The sequence below is a fragment of the Panthera uncia genome (genome assembly GCF_023721935.1).
Source record: "Panthera uncia isolate 11264 chromosome A1 unlocalized genomic scaffold, Puncia_PCG_1.0 HiC_scaffold_16, whole genome shotgun sequence".
NCBI lineage: Eukaryota > Metazoa > Chordata > Mammalia > Carnivora > Felidae > Panthera > Panthera uncia.
The window spans coordinates 67,275,276-67,295,326 of record NW_026057576.1 but is presented as its reverse complement, the minus strand read 5'-3'; positions in this window follow the sequence as shown (position 1 = coordinate 67,295,326).

Here is a 20,051-nt window from a genome sequence, read left to right as displayed (position 1 = left end):
TCACACCTGAAGAGTGAAGCGACTTAACCAACTTCACACAGCTGTTGCTTGATGAAACTGGAATCAGGCCTGGGTTTGCGGGTCACTCGTCCCGGACGAGCAGGCCATGATGCTTACCCAAGTCATTCTCCCCCTTTATGATAAAAACTGCTCCCGTTTTTGAATGCTTCCTTGTTCTGTGGGACTCTTAGGACTAGGCATTTTAAGTGTTATGCCTTTAATCCCTACAGCATGGCCATGATTTCAATGTCATTATCTGCATTTGATCCCTTGTGGCTGCCCGCTTACACACACAATAAGTAACAAACCTGAGATGCCAAGTCAGGTGTGTCTGACTCCAGAGCTTGAGGGACGTCCAGTGTGTTACCTACAGTGATGTTAGTAAGGTTGGGGCTGGGGGTGGGTATAAAAGTACTTAAACTGAACCATCAGCCCTTAAACATTGTTTAATACTTTGTGAAAGCAAATAAAACCAGAGCTGGCTTTACGGGCATACGACCTGCGCAGTCACCCGGGGCCTTGAGCTCAGAACGGCCCCGTACTTCGTTTAATGCTCTGCTGTCACCATCTTGAAATGCTTAATAATTTTATCTTTGCATTTGCACTTCCTAAGTGACGTCTGATGGAGCGCTGGAGCACATGCGTGAGCAGGTGGAGATGCATTCGTGTGCCTCGTCTGCCGCCTTTCCTTGCTGCCAGTTGGCATAGAATGTTCACGATGCCCCAAGAGCACAGGATTCTGGCAGACCCGGGATGTGTGGGAGTCCGGTGAGACCCACAGTGAGCACAAGGTAATGGGGGACGTCCATGACTGAGGAAGCAGGGGTGTGACAGCCCCAGGAGGCCACACTTCCGTCTCCAAGGAGAAGGTGCTTCCAGTGCAGAACGAAGGCAATGGTGTTCTAAGAAACACAACCAAGGAACCCTATCGTATCCTTTCTTAGACATGTGTTAATTCCCTGTGTTAGCCAGTGACTTATATTGAAGATGATGACAGGGGCACCTGGGTGGCTCAGTCGGTTGAGTGTCCCACTTCGGCTCAGGTCACGATCCCATGGTTCGTGAGTTCGAGCCCCACATTGTGCTCACCGCTGTCAGCACAGAGCCTACTTTGGATCGTCTGTCCTTCTCTGTCCCCCCCCTCTCTGCCCCTTCCCCCACTCATGCTGTCTCTCCCAAAAATAAATAAAAACATTCAAAAAAAAAAGATGACCACATAGAGGGGAAAAGAAAGAAAGGGCTACCTACAATTCCTCATCATTTCAGGCCTCCTTCCGCATCAGTGTTGGTAGAACATGGGTGTCAAGACGTGAAATAAAAACAGTTGAGTTGGTTTCATGCAGTGTTGCCACTGTTCTGGTGAGAACAAAATAGATACATGTTTATGAGCTATGAAATGCAAATGATGTAGTTTTTGATGATTCAGCGTATGAGTTAGATGCACTGACATTTGCTGACATCACATATATAAAGAGGAACAATAAAATTCTTGCTAATAATTAAATTTCTTTCCTTCAAATCACATTACGTAGCAAATAAACAGTATGACGAGTCAAGACAGACACCATGGAGGAAGGAAAAGGCTATATGTTTCAGTACCTTCCATAGCACTTGCGTCCTGCCTTTTGAACAGGGGGCACTGTGTTTTCATTTTGTACCAGGCCCTGCAAATTCTGTGGTCGGCCTGAGTGTGGAATGCACACACATACACACGGGCACAAATGTGCAAATACATTTTTTGAGGAACAACTGTCCAATACATTTACCCTGTAAATATTTTGCGCTCTGGAAATGTCAGTGGCATCTCCAGCTTCAGAGAATAGCGGGTCCCAGTCTTCATCAATTCAGCCCAATTCCACAGTCACACAGTATGGCACCTAGAATGACTTTTCCTTGCCACTGACTGAGCCTGAGACCATATCCGTCATGCCACGTGTGGCAACCCCTGTCACGTGTCACTGAGGCGATGTCTCAGTTGCTGCATGTTCTACCAATGACCTTGCTCAAAGGAAGTGGGGGATTCAGAGGCTGACCAGCAACTGTAAAAAAAAAAAAAAAAAAAAAAGTAGATATGTAGATGAGGTAGGGAGAGTAATGGCTTCCCCCAAAATAGGTCCCAATCCCTGGAGATTATGAATGTTAGTTATATGGAAACAAGATCTTGGCAGATGTGATTGAGTTACAACGGACCTGGTTTGCCAGGGTAAGCCCACAATGCAATCACACATATCCTCATAAAAGTGAGGCAGAAGAAATTTGAGGACCTACAGAAAAAGAGTCAGAGAAGAGACTGTGAGAAGATTGTGAAGACAGAGGCACAGATTGGGGTGCAGTGCTCACAAGCCAAGGAACACTGGCAGCCACCAGAGCTGGAAGAGAGAAGGGAGGGTCCTCCCTGCAAGCCTGCAGGAGTGGGGATCCACTGACACTTTGATTTTGGACTTCCGGTCTCCAGACGTGTCAGAGATTAAATCTCTGTTGTTTTGAGTCACCAAGTTTGTGATCATTCGTTAGCCCACTTCTTCAAAACAAAGAAAACAAAACCTTGCTCTTAAAGGTAGAAAATTAAGACTTTAACAGCAGTTTCTCACATATGAAGAGTTAAATTATTTAAAGGCCTGGAGGAGACTGAACACCCCAGCTAACAATGGTCTTGTCTCCTCCCCTCCTGTCCACAAAGTCCATGGGCCACGTGTAGTGGAACGTGAGAATCAAAACACAGTCTCACGTGGTCATATTAAGCTATTCTTGATAGCTTGTCATCACAAAGAAAAGCTTCAAATCGTTCACTAAAGTGCATTGGTCTTTTGGAAAGACATAGTTTTTAGAGAGAAGACATTTTCACAAACATGTTTTATATATAATTTTGTGATTGTGGGGCTTAGATAATCATTAGGAAGAAATATGTATCATGAACCTTGTAACAAAATAGCGCTTCCTATCACATTACTCATTTACAACCTTACTTCTGCTACACTTGCTTCCTTCTGAGTGTGCAGTTTTCTCCCTGCTTGGTACAAAGATTTGTGCCTTGGGGAAGCTGATTCATCTGGCAATTGTGAGTGCTTTGCAGGCTTGTTAGGTTCATACCATTCACCCTGTGTTTTCCTTTTTTAAGAAAGAAATTTACACAATATAGTCTGAGCAGATATTAGAGGACAATACTGAGTATAGTAGGTTTTTGTTAGAATTCAATATGTCAGCCCTCAGTTCTTCTTTGGGAAGAATTGCTCTATAAATAGATGTAGATTTGGTCTGTCAGTGGAGGAGGTGAGGCCAGGGTCTCCCTAAGTTGCCATCTTGGACCAGAAACCAGTTGTAGAATTTAATGTGAATAATCAACTTTATATCATTTGAAACAGAAAACAGAAAAGGAAACAGAAAAACGTTTGGTTTTAAGATGATCTGACATGTAAAAATTATGTTATTGGTATTTACAATGATATGCTTACCAGTTAGTTCCCTTCCCCACCCCTCTCCTCTCTCTGTTTTAGCTGACCCTAAAATTTATCTGTAAATACAGAAAGCCTGGGATAGCCAAAATCATCTTAGAAATGAAGAACAAAGTTGGAGCATTTGCACTACCAGATTTCAAGATTACCATAAAGCTACAGTAATCAAGAGAGTGTGGCATTAGCATTAAGAATAGAAATATAGATCAATGAGACAGAAGAGAAAGTCCAGAAATGATGCCTCATACTTATGAGCAATTGCTTTCTGACAAAGATTCCAAGGCAGTTTACTGGGGGAGAGAATAATCTTTTCAATATTTGGTGATGGGGCAATTGGATATCCATATGCAAAAAATAAACTTTGACCTTTACCTCATACCATACACTGAGATTAAAATATGGATCATGCGTCTAAATGTAAGAATTATATAAACCTTTTAGAATATGTAATAGCAATTTTTTTTCTTTGTTTTTTAAGTTTATTTATTTATTTTGAGAAGACAGAGGGCGTGCATGCAAGCAGGGGAGGGGCAGAGACAGAGAGAGAGAATCCCAAGTGGGTCAGTGCAGAGCCTGATGCAGGGCTCAATCTCACAAACGGTGGGATCATGACCTGAGCTGAAATCAAGAGTCATTCGCTTAACTGACTGAGCCACCCAGGCGCCCCTGTAATGCCAAATTTTTGTGATCTTGGAAAAGGATAAGAAAACCCATTAATATTAACTAACTAGAATTTAAATAAAAACTTGGGGAGGAAAAGAATAGCTACAAATAACTATGACAACAAAAGCATGATCCATTAAAAATTGATATTAATTTTAACAAAATTGAAAACTTTTGCCTATCAAAAGAGAATTAAAAGATAAGCAGCATACTGGGGAGAAATATTTGCAAATCATATTTTTAAAAAAGGACTTGTATTCAGAATATATAAAGAATCCTTACAACTCAATAACAAGACCAACACCCAAATTTAAAAATGGGCAGAAGGTTTAAAGAGACATTTCTTTTGGGGTGCCTGGGTGGCTCAGTCAGTTAAGTGTTTGACTTCGGCTCAGGTCATGATCTCGACGTTCATGAGTTCAAGCCCCACATTGGACTCTGTGCTGACAGTTCAGAGCCTGGAGCCTGCTTCGGATTCTGCCCCCTTCTCTCTCTGCCCCTCCCCCACTCATGCTCAGTCTCTCTCTCTCTCTCTCTCTCTCTCTCTCTCAAAAATAAACATTTAAAAAAAAATTTTTAAGAGACATTTCCCCAAAGAAGATATACAAATAGCTATCAGGTACATGGAAAAGTGTTCAATACTATTGGTCATTGGGAAAATGCTGATTAACCCACCACCCACACACTCCTAAAGTGAAACCTATCTATCAACCTTCCTGACCAGTGATGTGTTGGCAAATATTTAACAATGGGCTCTCTGTGGAGGAAAAACAGCCCTGATGAGTAGCGTTGGCCAATTTCCTTGGCATCAGGACTCCCACGCTGGCTGATATCAGGCCACCCACCTGAAGTGTGAAGGTGGGGGATGGGAAGAGATGTGCACACTTGACTCTCGTGAGTCAGGGTAAGCCTCCATCCCGGTGCACCACTGCTCTGTGCTCACACGCCAGAATTGCTACCACCAGCCTCTACATTCAGAGGAAAGGCCCACTGAGGACCTTGACTTACCCGCCCAACTGCTGGGGAAACCCTTGCCAGCTGCCTAGAAAACTTCACGTATTCCTTCGTTCTTTAAAGGAGCAAATAAAGAAGGTTCTCCACATCTAGAAGGAATCCGACAACTAAAAAGAGAAGGCCCTGGATGAGCAAATGGGACCTCGATAGGGAGCTGAAATGATTTAGGGGTGGGAAGGGGATTCTATTTTGAAATTCCAATTCATATCCTCCGGGAGATTCAAGAAGATATTCCATCTTTAAATAAATCAAGAAAGAGCTCTTAGAGATTAAAAACTATTTTTTGCTAAATAAAAATTCAAAGGATGAAAAATAAATCTCCCTTTATACGAAGACTCAGAAAATGTGAAAGAAAAGATAGGATCAGGAGGCCAACATCTGACTAACGGTTTTTGAGAAAAGGAGAACCAAACAAATGAAGGAAAGAAAATAATGTAAGGCATAATAGAAGACAGTTTCTCAGAGCTCAAGATGTCTCCAAATTAAAAATAGTCAAGAAAATGAAAGATGGGGTGCCTGGGTGGCTCAGTCGGTTGAGCGGCTGACTGTTGATTTCAGCTCAGGTCATGATCCCAGGGTCGTGGGATCAAGCCCCACACTGGGCATGGAGCCTGCTTAAGATTCTCTCTCTCTCTCTCTCTCTCTCTCTCTCTCTGCCCTCTCCCCAACTGGCTCTCTCTCTCTCTCTCTCTCTCTCTCTCAAAAAAAAACAAAAGAAAATGAAAAAAAAAGACCCAAAACTTTACACATTCTCATGAGCAAAGTAAAAAAAAAAAAACTGAAAAAAAAACTGCAATAAAAGAACAAACTCACCAGCAACACTGATGCTAAAACACAAGAGACAATATTTTCATAATTCTGAGAGCAATTTAATTCCAACGGAGAAATTTATTCAGATATAAGAACAAAATAAAGGTATTTTCAGGCACACAGAAAATTTGTTTGCCAAGCACTCTTTCTGATGATGTGCTCCAAGGGAAAGAGAGAAGGAAGGGAGAGAATTAAGGAGGGAAGAAGTCAGTCTGTCCTGGGGTCCAGTAGTGGAAGTCCTAGCTGGGGGAGCACTAAAAGGAAGTCCCAGGATAATGGTTGTACCCCAGGCCCATGGGGCAATCACTCCTAATGGGAACAGGATGTAAGAATGACTCTTCTAGAAGAAAGTGTATTCCATGTAATGGATAACATTATTGAAGGGTTGGATAATTTCAGAATGTAAAGGTGTATATTCTGTCAGAAAAAAATAAATGCAATTATTTTTTTAAAAAAGCAATACAGGGGCGCCTGGGTGGCTCAGTCGGTTGAGCGGCCGACTTCGGCTCAGGTCATGATCTCGCGGTCCGTGAGTTCGAGCCCCGCGTCGGGCTCTGTGCTGACAGCTCAGAGCCTGGAGCCTGTTTCAGATTCTGTGTCTCCCTCTCTCTGACCCTCCCCCGTTCATGCTCTGTCTCTCTCTGTCTCAAAAATAAATAAACGTTAAAAAAAAAATTAAAAAAAAAAAAAGCAATACAGCAGTTATGTAAAGCAAACTAAATGTTCCTCAAATGGAACCATTGGTGGAGCATTAGAAAAGAAATCCATTTGACACCGACATTTCTGCTTGGCATGGCACAGGAATGTTAACACTGAGTGAATGTAATCAGAAAACCTACCAAGAAAATGTAATCAGATTCTATTACTTGTCTCTGCAGTGAACATCTATGATTCTAATAGGATAGTGCTTTTTATTGGATTTTGATTTATATAATCAACCTATAGGCCATTCTCAGAAGACTATTCCAGAACAGAATGTATATGTTATCAGGCTGGAGTACACAACGGTAAAATTATAGCAGTCAGATCTTGGGTGATGTAAGAGGAGAGATCAGGTTTGTTTGTTTGTTTGTTTAAAAAGGAGCACAAAGGCCTAACATCCTACCTTGGGAAATAAATGCTATCTAAGACAAATAAATAATTACAGACATTATGTAAAGTTATTGGGGTAACCAATCAACCAACTAAAAGGTTTTTAAAGTTATCTGAAATTGAGAAGAGGAGGAGGGAGGTATGATAAGAGCGGTGTTGTAAGTGAGCTACATTCTCATTTTTCACGCTGGGGAGTCTATAAATATAATTTAGAGTTAATTTGTCATGTTATAGACATGTAATTATATTATTTAGAATTATGGAGATTAATTTCCAAAAGAACTAAAACACAAATGACTAAAACTACTGTGAAAGAAACCAGTTACAAAGGACCCCACCTTGTATGACTCTGTTTCGATGGAATGCCCAGAATAAGCAAATTCATAGAGACAGAGAGTGGACTGGTGGTTGCCCAGGGCTGCGGGGAAGACAGGAGAATTGGAGAATAACAGAGAATATGTACAGGGTTTCTTTTGGGGCTGATGAAAATGTTCTGATTGTGGTAATAGTTGCAAACCTCTGTGAATATGCTAAAAACCAATGAAGTGCACCCTTTAGAATTGTATGGTCTGTAAATTACATCTCAGTAAAACTTACTTTAAAAAAGGTCTGGGATGCTAGGGAAAACAGTATGAAGGGTCTTCAAAAAGTTAAAAATAGGGGCACCTGGGTGGCTTATTAGGTTAAGCATCCGACTCTTGACTTGGGCTCAGGTCATGATCTTGAGGTTTGTGAGTTCGAGCCCTGCATTGGGATTCTGTCTCTCCCTCTCTCCTCCCCCACTTGCTCTCTCTCTCTGCCTCAAAATACATAAAAATAAACTTTAAAAAAAGTTAAAAATAGAATTCCCGTCTGATCCAGCAATCCCCACTTCTGGGTATAGTTCCGAAGAATTGAAAAACGATCTCAAAGATATATTTGCATACCTCTGTTCATTACAGTATCATTCACGATAGCTAAGAGGTGGAAGCAACCTAAATGCCCACGGACAGATGAATGGAGAAAGAAATGTGGTACATCCGCGTAACAGAATATTCAGCCTTGAAAAGAATGAAGTCCCATCATAGGCTAAGACATGGATGAAACTTGAGGATATAATGCTGAGTGAAATAAGCAAGTCATAAAAAGACGAATAAGGTATGAATCCCCTTATTTGAAGAACTTTGCCTAATCAGACCCATAGAAACAGGAAGCAGAATAGAATGGCCGTTACCAGGAGCTGGAGAGGGGGAAAAGGAGACTCGTTCAATGAGTGTTGGGTTTCGGTTTCACAAGATGAAAAAGTTCTAAAGATCTGTTACACAACAGGGTGTACATAGTTAACACTACTGGACTGTACACTTAAAAATGATTAAGATGGTAAGTTTTGTGTTACATGTTTTTTAACACACACACACACACACACACACACACTCACACACACACAAAGTCTGGGGACTGGACCAAAGGTAGGAACAGCAGACTTTGTCTTTTCTTTGTAAGCTGTTCTGTACTGTTTGGTGGGTTTTGCTTTTTTTATTTCTTTTTTGTTGATGTTTTTATTTATTTTTGAGAGAGAGAGCACGCACGCGCAAGCAGGGGAGGGGCAGAGAGAGGGGGTCAGAGGATCCGAAGTAGGCCCTACACTGACAGCAGCGAGCCTGATCTAGGGCCGGAACTCACGAACAGGACCACAAGATCACAACCTGAAGGGAAATCAGACGCTCAACCAACTGAGTCACCCAGGCATCCCAGCAGTATTTTTCTTATTGTACTTGAGTCCTTAGCTATTATAAAAACGGGTTTCATACCTTGACGTACACTGTTTCCAAGTTCACACATGGGGGGGTAATCTCTCCTACATGACAAAGCAAGCATTGAGATCATAGCCTCACCAATTATTTGCTAATAAATTTTATGTACATTTGTAATATAAATTTCAGTCACACAGATGAAACATTTGGATATATGTTTTACTTATGGAAATCATTTACAAATGCTGATGTTGATGGTACAAAAAAGTATTCCATATAAATTTGTATAATTTTATATCCAATATAAAATTATTCCTTCTATAGGAGATCATTTTTTACAGACCTTTTTTTAAACCTTATTTTCTTTTCACTGATTTTTCCCACTAACCCCTTTTTTTTTCTTTTCCAGGACCCCACATTGCATTTAGTTGTCATATGTTGTCAATCTCTTCCAATCTGTGATGGTTCCCCCGTCTTCCTTGTTTTTCATGATCTTTACATTTTTGAAGGATTCAATTCAGTTATCGTGTAGCATTTTGCTCAGTTTGGGTCTGTCTGATGTTTTCTGGTGATAAAGTCATATATTTTGGAAAAGAAATCTACAGAAGTGATGTTTTGTGCCCTTCTCAGTACATCGTATCAGGGGTACGTGATGTTGGTGTGTCTTATTCTTGGTGATGTTGACCTTGATCTCTTGACCAAGGTGGTATCTGTTGGGTTTCTCATGAAGTTACTATTTTTCCCTTGGTAATAAATATCATGGGGAGACACTTGGAGGCTAGATGCAATATCCTTTGGTTGCTCATCCCTATTGGCTATCAATTTCTTACCATTCCCAGATGCTTTGTTGGGTGCCTAGGTAGTGACTGTAAATAACAAAAGGTCTAATTTATAAATATCCATACCATAATATTGAAATAGTCTCCAGGTTCCCTCTTACTTCTTTCCTGGTGAGATTTCGTCCTCTTTGTAAACACACGAGGAAGGCTAATGAAGTGCATTGGTCCTCCACATTTGAAGGTTTATATACATTTAGGACTTTTATATACATTGGACAGTCAATGCTTGGGATTTTTTACATATTTATTGCCTTTTTGTTTGTTCCATGCATTAATTATGAATTTGAGGGGTGGACTTGATGCAATCCAAACATGCTTCTTTATCTTGTTTGCCATACTGATTCCTTCTAAAGAAACATTAGTTCATGCTAGCAGGATTCAGTTAAATGTGTTACCCCTTCAGCTAATATTAAGAAATAATCTGAGCTTGTCAGTCACCATGGTAAAACCCAGTACTCCAGCCTGCCCATGTCCTTCATGCCCACGTCCAAATCCCCCAAATCTGAGTGAATATGCTACCTTGAATGGCAGAAAGGACTTTGCAGATGTGATTATGTTGAGGAGTTTGAGATGGGAAGATGATTCTGAATTATCCAGGTTGGACTAGTGGAATCATAAGGGTCTTTATAAGAGGAAGGCAGGAGGGTCAGAGTCAGAGAAGGACAAGTGACGAGAGAAGCAGAGGTCAAGGAGAGCGAGAAAGAGTTGAAGATGCCCCGTGCTGCTGGCTTTGATGATGGAGGAAGGGCCACACAACACAGAAAGCAGGCAGCTTCTGGGAGCTGGGAAAGGCAAGGAAGTAGATTCTAGTCTAGAGCCTTCAGAAGGAACTCAGCCCTGCCAGCACCTGGATTTTAGCCCCAAACAACCCCTGTTGGACTTCTGACCTCTAGAACTGTAATACATTTGTGAGTCTGTGGTAATTTGTTACAGCAGCAATAAGAAACCGATACACCACCTCGAAAAAATGATTCCTCCTCTTTTTTTTTTTTTGCCAGTAATACAGATTTGAGTGATATAAAATGGGAAAGATAAATTAAGTGATGTGTTCTAGAAATACTTGCATTTTTAAAATCTGTGCCATCCATGGCATTTGGAGAGATGATATGTCTTTATTAATTCTAGAAAAGAAAATTGAATAATTATATATGAGTGAATCACATGTCAAAAGTATGTATTTACTCACAATGAATTCCCAGATTTCACCACTTACATATTATTTTAAATGCATAGTAATGCAGTTTGATAAATTCTGGGTTTGTGTAATTAAACCTGAAGTAAATAATTGGGGCATTTGTGTCCGTATTTCGGATATCAGATGATAAATAAGTCATAATGTTGTTGGCACGTAAACCAATAATGCATGAGATATTCAATTAACTTTGGGAGAATTTCTGAAAGCAACTACTCATGAGTTTATTTTTTTTAATAGTGAAAAGAGCACATGGGGAAGCAAAAGGATCTCTGCTTCCTTTTTTATTTTGATATGTCCCCGGGATTTTATAATAATAATTGGAAGAAATGTTTCCAGAATAAATTGTTTGAACACTTTCGGAAGTAGTGACATCCCAGATAATGATAAGCCTCCAGCATCTATAACTGGGCACATGGAATGCTTTTTAGTTCCCTTCTAGGTGTCTAAGGAAGATAAACTTTATTTGAGAACAACAAATGTGTTATTTAATTATGTCATTTGGTCTCGCAACGTATGGAGATAAAGAATCATTTGACGGCCTTTATTCCCCCCACCCCCCCCACCCCCCTGCCAAAAAGTGATGTGTTTCTTAATTTGAAGGAAGACAGTTGTGTGCCCCTTGGGTCACGACAGATAAGGCTGTTCAGCACCCCTAGGTAAGTCCCCCCACTTTCTCTCTTTGCTGGGCAACCTGAGAGCTCCAGTTCTGGGTTAAATACCCTCGTCTTCCCGGGCTTTGCCCGTGATCCGATTTCCTATAACTTTCCAGTCAGCACCTAGTAAACCAGGCTTGTAGTAAGGATGAAAGAGGAAGCCAACGAGAAACCAGGACTCAGACCACACCTTGGCCACTCCACCCAGTGTCGTGGGACAAGCCAGTCTTGCATATAGGAGGTGGCTGGCGTGGTTGAATCTCCTACGTGCTGGGAAGGAACTCTTGCTTCTAAAAGCTTCTTCCCTTCTCTCAATTTCACAACTAGAGTTTCCTTTGTTTTGTTTAAATAGGTGGCTTCCCCCACCCCCAATTCTGTTAAAATGCAGATATTCCAAGAAAAAGTAACACTTTAAGCTTATCAGGCATTTATTTCATTGTGTGAGTCAGTTATCGCGCTCCTTCCTGAGAGTAGATTTTGTTGGAGAGAGAGAATATGAAGACCTCAACAGCTAAGGAACAGGAGGCACTTGTGGGAGGAAAATCAAAAGAGCAGGCTGTTCCTAGAGAATCAACATTTCCTAGATTATCCTAAAATACACCTTTTGTTCAAAGTATAATGATCTGTTCATTCTTTATCCTTCATCACGTGTAAATCTGGACGCTTCTTTCTCCACCCCATGGCCACTGTCTCCCATCATCCTCATGTTCCATAGCTACCCCACCCCACCTCAGGTAAGGATATAACCCAGTAACTGCCAATACAGATGTCCACACTTGCAATACAGTTTGGGGAAATAGAGGTACCTGCTTTGCTCTAAAGAAACTAGGTTGAGGGCGCCTGGGTGGCTCTGTCGGTTAAGCGTCCGACTTCAGCTCAGGTCATGATCCGTGGGTTCAAGCCCCGCATCGGGCTCTGTGCTGGCAGCTCAGAGCCTGGAGCCTGCTTCGAATTCTGTGTCTCCCTCTCTCTCTGACCCTCCCCCGTTCATGCTCTGTCTCTCTCTGTCTCAAAAATAAATAAACATTAAAAAAAAAAAAAAAGAAAAGAAAACAGGTTGAAGAAATCTTTCAAATGCTTTCATTAACATTAAAGCATATTAAGTATGTTTAAAATTTTATGTAAATACATGAAAGCATATGTAAAGATGTTTAAAAATATTAAAAATAAATAATATCATTTCACACCCACTAGGATGGCTATAATCAAAAAGATAATAACAAGGGTTGGTGAGGACGTCAGGAAATTTGAGCCCTAATGCACTGGGGGGGGGAGGGGTTGTGAAAGGGTGCAGCTATTTTGGAAAACAGTATGCTTATTCCTTAAATGATTGAATATAGAGTTACCATATGACCAGCAATTCCACTCTGAGGTGTGTGCAAGAAAACAAATGAGAATATACATCCACACAAAATCTCGTGCGCTAATTTTCATCACAGCAAAAAACTCATAATTACAAAAATATGGAAAGAACCCCAATGTCCACCAAGTGATGAGTGGGTAAACAGAATGTGGCTTACCCATACCATGGAATACCTTTAGCACGTGCTACAACATGGATGAATCTTGAGGACATTATGTCGCATGGCAGAAGCCAGGCACAGAGGACCACAGCTGGTATGATTCCACTTCTATATGTACTGTGCAAAGTAGGCAGGTCCATAGAAACAGAAAGCAGAGTAGTGATGACCTAGGACGGGGGTAGGAGGGTGACTGTGAATGGGGTACAGCGTTTCTTTTCAAGGACGATGAAAATGTTCTAAAATTTATTGTGGTGATGGCTGCCCAACTTTGTGAATATACTAGAAACTATTGTGTTACACACTTTAACTATGTGGATTGTATGGTATGTGAACTCTATCTCAATAAAACTATTACAAAGAAAAAAAAATAATAACATGACCACAGAGGCTACAATCTATGCATCCTGTTGAGGAATTCACAAACTATGTTAATTCCCATTAGAACTCAGTCAACTCAGAGATGCTGGGTCCTCACTCCTGCCTTCTGCTCTCACAGTACCCCAAGATTCTAGAGAATCCCATCAATCCAGGTAGCATCTAACCCAGGGGCCTGGGACCACCTCCACCCTTACCTGCAAATACCATGGACCTGCTCGTGTTATAGCTGTTGCTGAAGATCATCTTGTAAGGTTTTTATTAAAATGAAAAATTCTTATTTAGAGAATACATCTTTTTTTTTTAAGTTGATTTATTTATTTTGAGAAAGAGAGAGAGCACGAGCAGGGGAGGGAAAGAGAGAAGGGGAGAGAGAGAATCCCAAGCAGGCCCCACACTGTCAGTGCAGAGCCCGATGTGGGGCTCAAACTCACGAACTGTGAGATCATGACCTGAGCTGAAATCAAGAGTCAGACACTTAATGGACTGAGCCACCCCAGCACTCCAGAGAATACATCTATAATCATATATATATATATATATATATATGTATATATGTGTGTGTATAAAATATTATTATATTACATATATATAATATGTATTATATACATATACATATATACACACATTTTAAAAATATATATAGTTTTTAGTGTGGTAAGAGATTGATCCACATCATTGTAAAAATGAGTCTGTCAGTCACACAGCAAATGTCTGTTGAGCATTTACTAAGCACCAGACACCGTGCTTATGGTGGGAGACACGGACGAAAAGAAGTCAGCATTTGTGATGATTTTAGATCATAAATAATTACCTTCAAACAGTGACAGTAATCTCTCTTCCCCACAATAACCCTAACGCCACAATCAGCCTCTACTGTGGAAGAACCTTTGTGAGGAAATAAACCTAGTTTTAGAGGAGAGATCTCTCTTTCTGAGAGGAAAATAAAACCCAGCAAGAGAAGGCAACGTGCTCAAGGTCACGCAGGTGATGCCATTGAACCAGCAACTCTCTTGAATCAGCTGTGAGGCCCTTGAAACCATGGGAGTGTACCGCTCCCTGACCCACGGAAGATGCTCACAGAACATTCTATGTTGTTGTCTAGGCCTTTCTAATTAGCGCAATGAACAACACGAGTCCACCTCCCACCTCCGCACTGGGATGTTGTCGAAAGCTTGTGTTTACCATGTTGTTCTCCGCCCACTCTCCAGGCTATGCCCTCACAGCTCAGGCACCCACACCCTGAATGGTGAGTCCGTCATTTCCTTGCTTTTAGCAAGAATTTGACCAGATATAAATACGAACAGCTAAAGCTGTTTTAGAAAGTTCTAAAGAGAGACATTTTAAATAAGAGGAAATCATCTCTTTTTTTTTTTAGTTTTTTTTTTAATGTTTATTTTCTTTGAGAAAGAGAGAGAGAGAGACAGAGTCAAGTGGGGGGTGGGGGGGGGAGGCAGAGAGAGAGGGAGACAGAGAATCTGAAACAGGCTCCAGACTCTGAACTGTCAGCACAGAGCCTGATGCAGGGCTCAAACCCGCAAACCGTGCGATCATGACCTGAGCCGAAGTCAGACACTTAACCGGCTGAGCCCCCCAGGTGCCCCGAGGAAATCATTTTCTTATATTTGTACATATTCCCCACACTGCCCAACAGGTGCGTCACAGCACAACAGTGCTCAGAGCCAGGTGTACCACACTCCTGTCCAGCAGAAATGGCGTGGGCTGGGGACTCCAGACAAGCATCTCTGAATGCATTTGAACCAGTTGCTGGTTCTCTTTTCCAGGCACCTGTCAAACAAATGGCCTTTTGTAGATCTTTATATTTCAAATTCCTCCTTCCCCCGTCCCTTGCCGTTTCTCAGAATCTCTCTTCTCAGAGAGATGGCATGGGACCCACTTTTGTTGTTTATTCCTAAAGTCTTCCCCTTACCCATGAGTATCTCCACCTTGGTTCTAGGTGCTTTACAGGAAAACTACTCAATTTTCCTCTGAGATGAAATTAAAAGGTCTTTATGGCCAAGCAATCTGAGGGACAGAGCTGGAGAAAACGACACTGTTCCTCCATAAAGTTCACAAGCTGCCTTTTCAAGGCAGTGTTTTTACTAGAATAGAGTACTACAAAACTTTGTGCAGTTTAAATTTTTTTTTTCCAACGTTTTTTATTTTATTTTTGGGACAGAGAGAGACAGAGCATGAACGGGGGAGGGGCAGAGAGAGAGGGAGACACAGAATCGGAAACAGGCTCCAGGCTCCGAGCCATCAGCCCAGAGCCTGACGCGGGGCTCGAACTCACGGACCGCGAGATCGTGACCTGGCTGAAGTCGGACGCTTAACCGACTGCGCCACCCAGGCGCCCCCTTTGTGCAGTTTAAGGGCTTTGATGAGTAGAAAATAAGAAAGAATCTAAGTCTGGATGACTCCCCCTGCCGCCATTTTGTGCTGATCTCATTGTTACCACTAACATCCACTTCTCCCAGAAGTTTTCATAAGGCCAGTCCCCCGAGGCCAAGCCATGGTTCTGTTTCTCAAGGACCAGTTTGCCAATTCTACACACTCAACATCTAGACTTGGCGCCCTTTGAGGAGTTATCATGGGTTCAATGGTGCCTCCTTTCTTGGAAACCTATTATTGTGGCCCTATTTGGAAAAAAAAAGAGTTTTGCAAATGGAATAAAGAATCTTGAGATCATCTTGCTTTAGGGTGGGCCCTGAATCCAGTGACAAGTGTCCTAATAAGAAAAGAGAAGGAGAGAAGACACAGGGGAGCAGGCCATGTAAAGCCACTGGCAGAGACTGGAGCGATGCCTCCATAAGCCAAGGAACACCTGGAGCCCCTGGAAGCTGGGAGAGGCAAGGAAGGGTCCTCCCCCGAGAGTCTCCCCAGGGAGTGCACTGTCAACACCTTGATTTTTGACTCCCGCCTCCAGAACTGTGAGAGGACACATCTGTTATTTATCAGCTGTGTGGTCATGTGTTATGGCAGCCTCGGAAAACCGGCACACGGGGGGCTGAGAGGAAGGGAGAGTTACAGAGGGGCTGGTGCAGTGTTACTGTCCCCTGAGACAGAGAGGAAGTGAGGGAAGCTCCCAGGGCTATTATTCCCTTAAATACACAAATGCCAAGGAGGCTCAGGTGAGAAACGCCTGGCCTCCACCTCTATCTCAGAAATTTGAGCAGATCCTAGGGATTTGCTGATCCGTCTCAGGACTAGTAGAGCTCATCTCTTGTACCCCTTAGTTTTTTGTCCTTCATTCATGCTTCTCCATCTCATACCTTGCCTCTTTGCGCCAGGCTAAGATAAAGAACTCACACTGTGTGCGCAGGGCTGTTGCAGGTGCCTGTGGCTACTTAGTTTGTGCTTAGAGGTGATAAATAAACAACGGCTGAATGAAGGATTCAGTAGACACGTGGTAGAAAACGCATTTGCCTCACAACTACTAAGAAGTCAGCCGCACCCCACCCACAGGGTTCCTGATTCCGTAGGTCTGGGATGGGGCCAGAGAATTCGCATTTGTCACAAGTGCTGCTGACGCTGCTGGTCTGGGGACCCCACTTTGAGAACCACCAGCCTGCTGAAAGAGTGGCTTTCCGGTGGCTCAGGATTCCAAGCTTCGGGAGCTCAAGGGAAATACCACCCCGCAGAGAAAACTCTGGTCCAAATACACGATCGATCGCAATCTTCAGCTTTCCACCCGGGGCTTATCTGATGGCAGGATCACAACTATGAACATGTTCCTGCAGATCCCGAGTCCTGTCCCTCAGTCCCTGCTGCATTTCCCCACTTGATGCTGTCCCTCTACCTGCAGCCCGGGGCTTCCAGTTAACATCAGCTGCTGCCCCATGAGTCTCAACTGAGCCACCACCTGGGGAGGTTTCTCCTTCTGGAGCCTTGGGGAAGAAAGCCCGAGAAGGGCAGGTCCAGCTGCCTCTGGGGAAGAGCTGCCCCAGGGTGGGGGGGTTTCTCCCTCTACACCACGGTCTTCCAGCCAGTGGGTGGGGGGAGGGGCATTGCTGAGACTCAAAAGACAATAGAGACCGATGAATGGATGAAGGAAATGGGGTGCAAACGCGCAGCAGAGTATCATTCAGCCTTAACAGGGAAGGAAATTCTGACATAGGAGCCGACGTGGAAGGATCTTGAAGACATTTTTAACAAGTGAAAGAAGCCAGACACAGAGGACAAACAGTGTATGATTCCACCTACATGCGGTACTTAGAGCCCAAAAATTCCACAAGTCTGAAAGTAGAATGGTGGCCGCCGGGGAGGGAGAACAGAGAGGAAGTGCACAGTGGGCACAGAGTTTCAGGCTGGCACGGGGACAGAGTCCTGGAAACGGGGGGTGGTGACGGATGCGTGAAGGTGTGAGCGTGCCAGTCAGCGCACACTTCCCAGGTAACGTGTATGTTTTTATGTTATGTGTGTTTCACCATAATTTTAAAAAAGTAGAAACTCCCTTCATTTGCCACCTTCATGTTCTCAGTACTGGCAAAGCACAACCCCGCTCCCCCTCAAGTCAGACAGCGAAACCGAAAAAGGACCTGGAGATAATGGCTGTATCACTTGTGCTCTTGTGAGTAAAGAAGAATAACGTGGGGCCTTCCAGAACTGCTTTGGCCGGTTCACCTTGCAGGCAGAGCCACGCACGCACGCAGGCACGCGCACACGTACAACTGACCAACGCTGCATCCGGCTTTGCTTCCCCGCACACAGGTGGCGTTCTCCCAGCTCAGTGGTCTCCAAAGCGGGGGCCTCGGAGCATCACCTCAGAAGTTGCTGGAAATGCACATTCACGGGCCCCACCCAGACCTACTGAGCCAGCCAATCCGGGGTGAGGCCAGGGAGCCTGCATTTTAACGAGGCCGCCCAGGAGCTCAGGTGGCAGCTCACGTTGGGGCCCAGGTCTGGCCCAGGTCTCCCGCCTGCTCCTGTCCTGCCGAGGGCCCGGGGCGGGACAGCGGAGCCCGGGCGCGGCCCGGACAGGTAGCCTCCCGCGGGGGCTCAAGGGGCGCTACCCTCTGCTCCCTGAGGTTCCACCGCCTCCGAGGGTGGAGCCCGGCCGCCCCGCCTGCACACCTCCAGCGGCACAGGTGGCTGGGCAGGGCCTGGAAACAAAGTCATAAGAGCAGCACCTTGAAAAAAAAAGTCCTCTCTCCTGGACTCCCCGCTCGCTAGTCGCAGGGAGCCCTCGGAGCCGCCACCATGGGTAGGTCCCGGGGCCGGGACGGCGTCGTCGGGGCGCAGAGGGGAGCCCGGGGCGCTGTGGGGGGCGGGGGTCGGGCCAGGGTCGTCGGGGCGCAGAGGCGAGCCCGGGGCGCCTCCCGGCCGGGGTCGTCGGGACGCAGAGGGGAGCCCGGGGCGCTGGGGGGCTGCGCGGCGGGGCCGGGCCCCGCTGTCGCCGGCGGACCTGCGCGCGGGGCCGAGAGGGCTGGCGCCGCGGACGGGCGGGAAGCGGCTGCGGGGTCAGTGGAAGCGGGTCCCGCGGGCTCCGGGGAAGTGGCCGAAGCCAGATCTGGGTCTCCGCGCGAGGACGGAGAGCCCCGAGGCGCCCAGGCTCAGAGGCTGCGAGAATGAATAAAGTGAGCTCGCCCTGCCCACCTGTGGGCCGGCTCGTGTTCCCAGCCGGTGGGCTGAAACGACTGGGGCGTGCCGGTGTCGGCGGGGCCCCAAAGCTCCGTCTCTCCAGTGGGCGCTTAGTGGCCGCCTTGGCATGTCCCTTGCCGCTGGCCGGCCAGGTGACCCCGGAGCTCCAGTGGGGGCTGGAGACGGCCCTTTGTGGCCCTTATCGTCCTGCCGCTGCCCTCAAGCTTCAGGAGAAGGCACTCAGGGAAAACAGCTGGTCCTCCACAGGCATGGAGTGTAGGCAGAGCATCTCGGGAACAACTCGATCCTGCCTGCTTCCCGATAGACCACTCTGGAATGAATGCAGAAGCAGAGAGCAGAGCTGAAAGAGACCAGAGGTCATCCCAGCCCTCTCCTCCCTGAAAGAAGGGGAACCAAGTCAAGTGGCTCCCCCAAAGTCGTGCCATGGACCAGCCGTGAGGGCACAAGCCGACCACATGGTTAAGAGAACCAGGTCTGGCTTTGGCTCGCCTGCCGTCCTATTCCTGTCGACCGCTTCCTGCCTGGATGATTTTGCATCAGTAAATTAAACTCTTTGGGCTTCAGCGTCCTCTGCCCTTAGGAGTCCTGGGACTGTCCTCAGTGGTTGTGTGTGTGTGTGTGTGGGGGGGGGGTTCGAGCACATGCCCGGTGTGCAGCCCTCATCGGCTCGAATTACCTCGCTGCACCGCACCGTGAGGTGGGCCTGAAGCAGCACTGAGTGGTTCATTCTTGGGGCTTCTAGCTGTAAACACCTGTGCCTTTTCCAGAAAGATGCTACAGCCTCCCTCCGAGGTGGGGGCCGTCCACAGTGCGTGCCTCACAGGCAGACAAACTCCTGGGCTGCAGTTCTGGACCCCTCCTCACACATCATTTGCCTATCACTCTGCGTGACTTCTCTGGGAGGTGCTCTGAGGGTGGATTGATTCGGTTTTCAGATACCAAATACCTCGGTAGCATCTGTGTTGTGAGGACTTTCCTGGAATAGTTCCAATCCCGCTAGCTGCCAGCAGCCTGATCGTTGGTGAGCAAACACAGGTCGCTTCTGAAGTATAGTCCCGAATGAACTGATTCCTTCCAGTTTGCAAATTGGTCCTTGAGTGG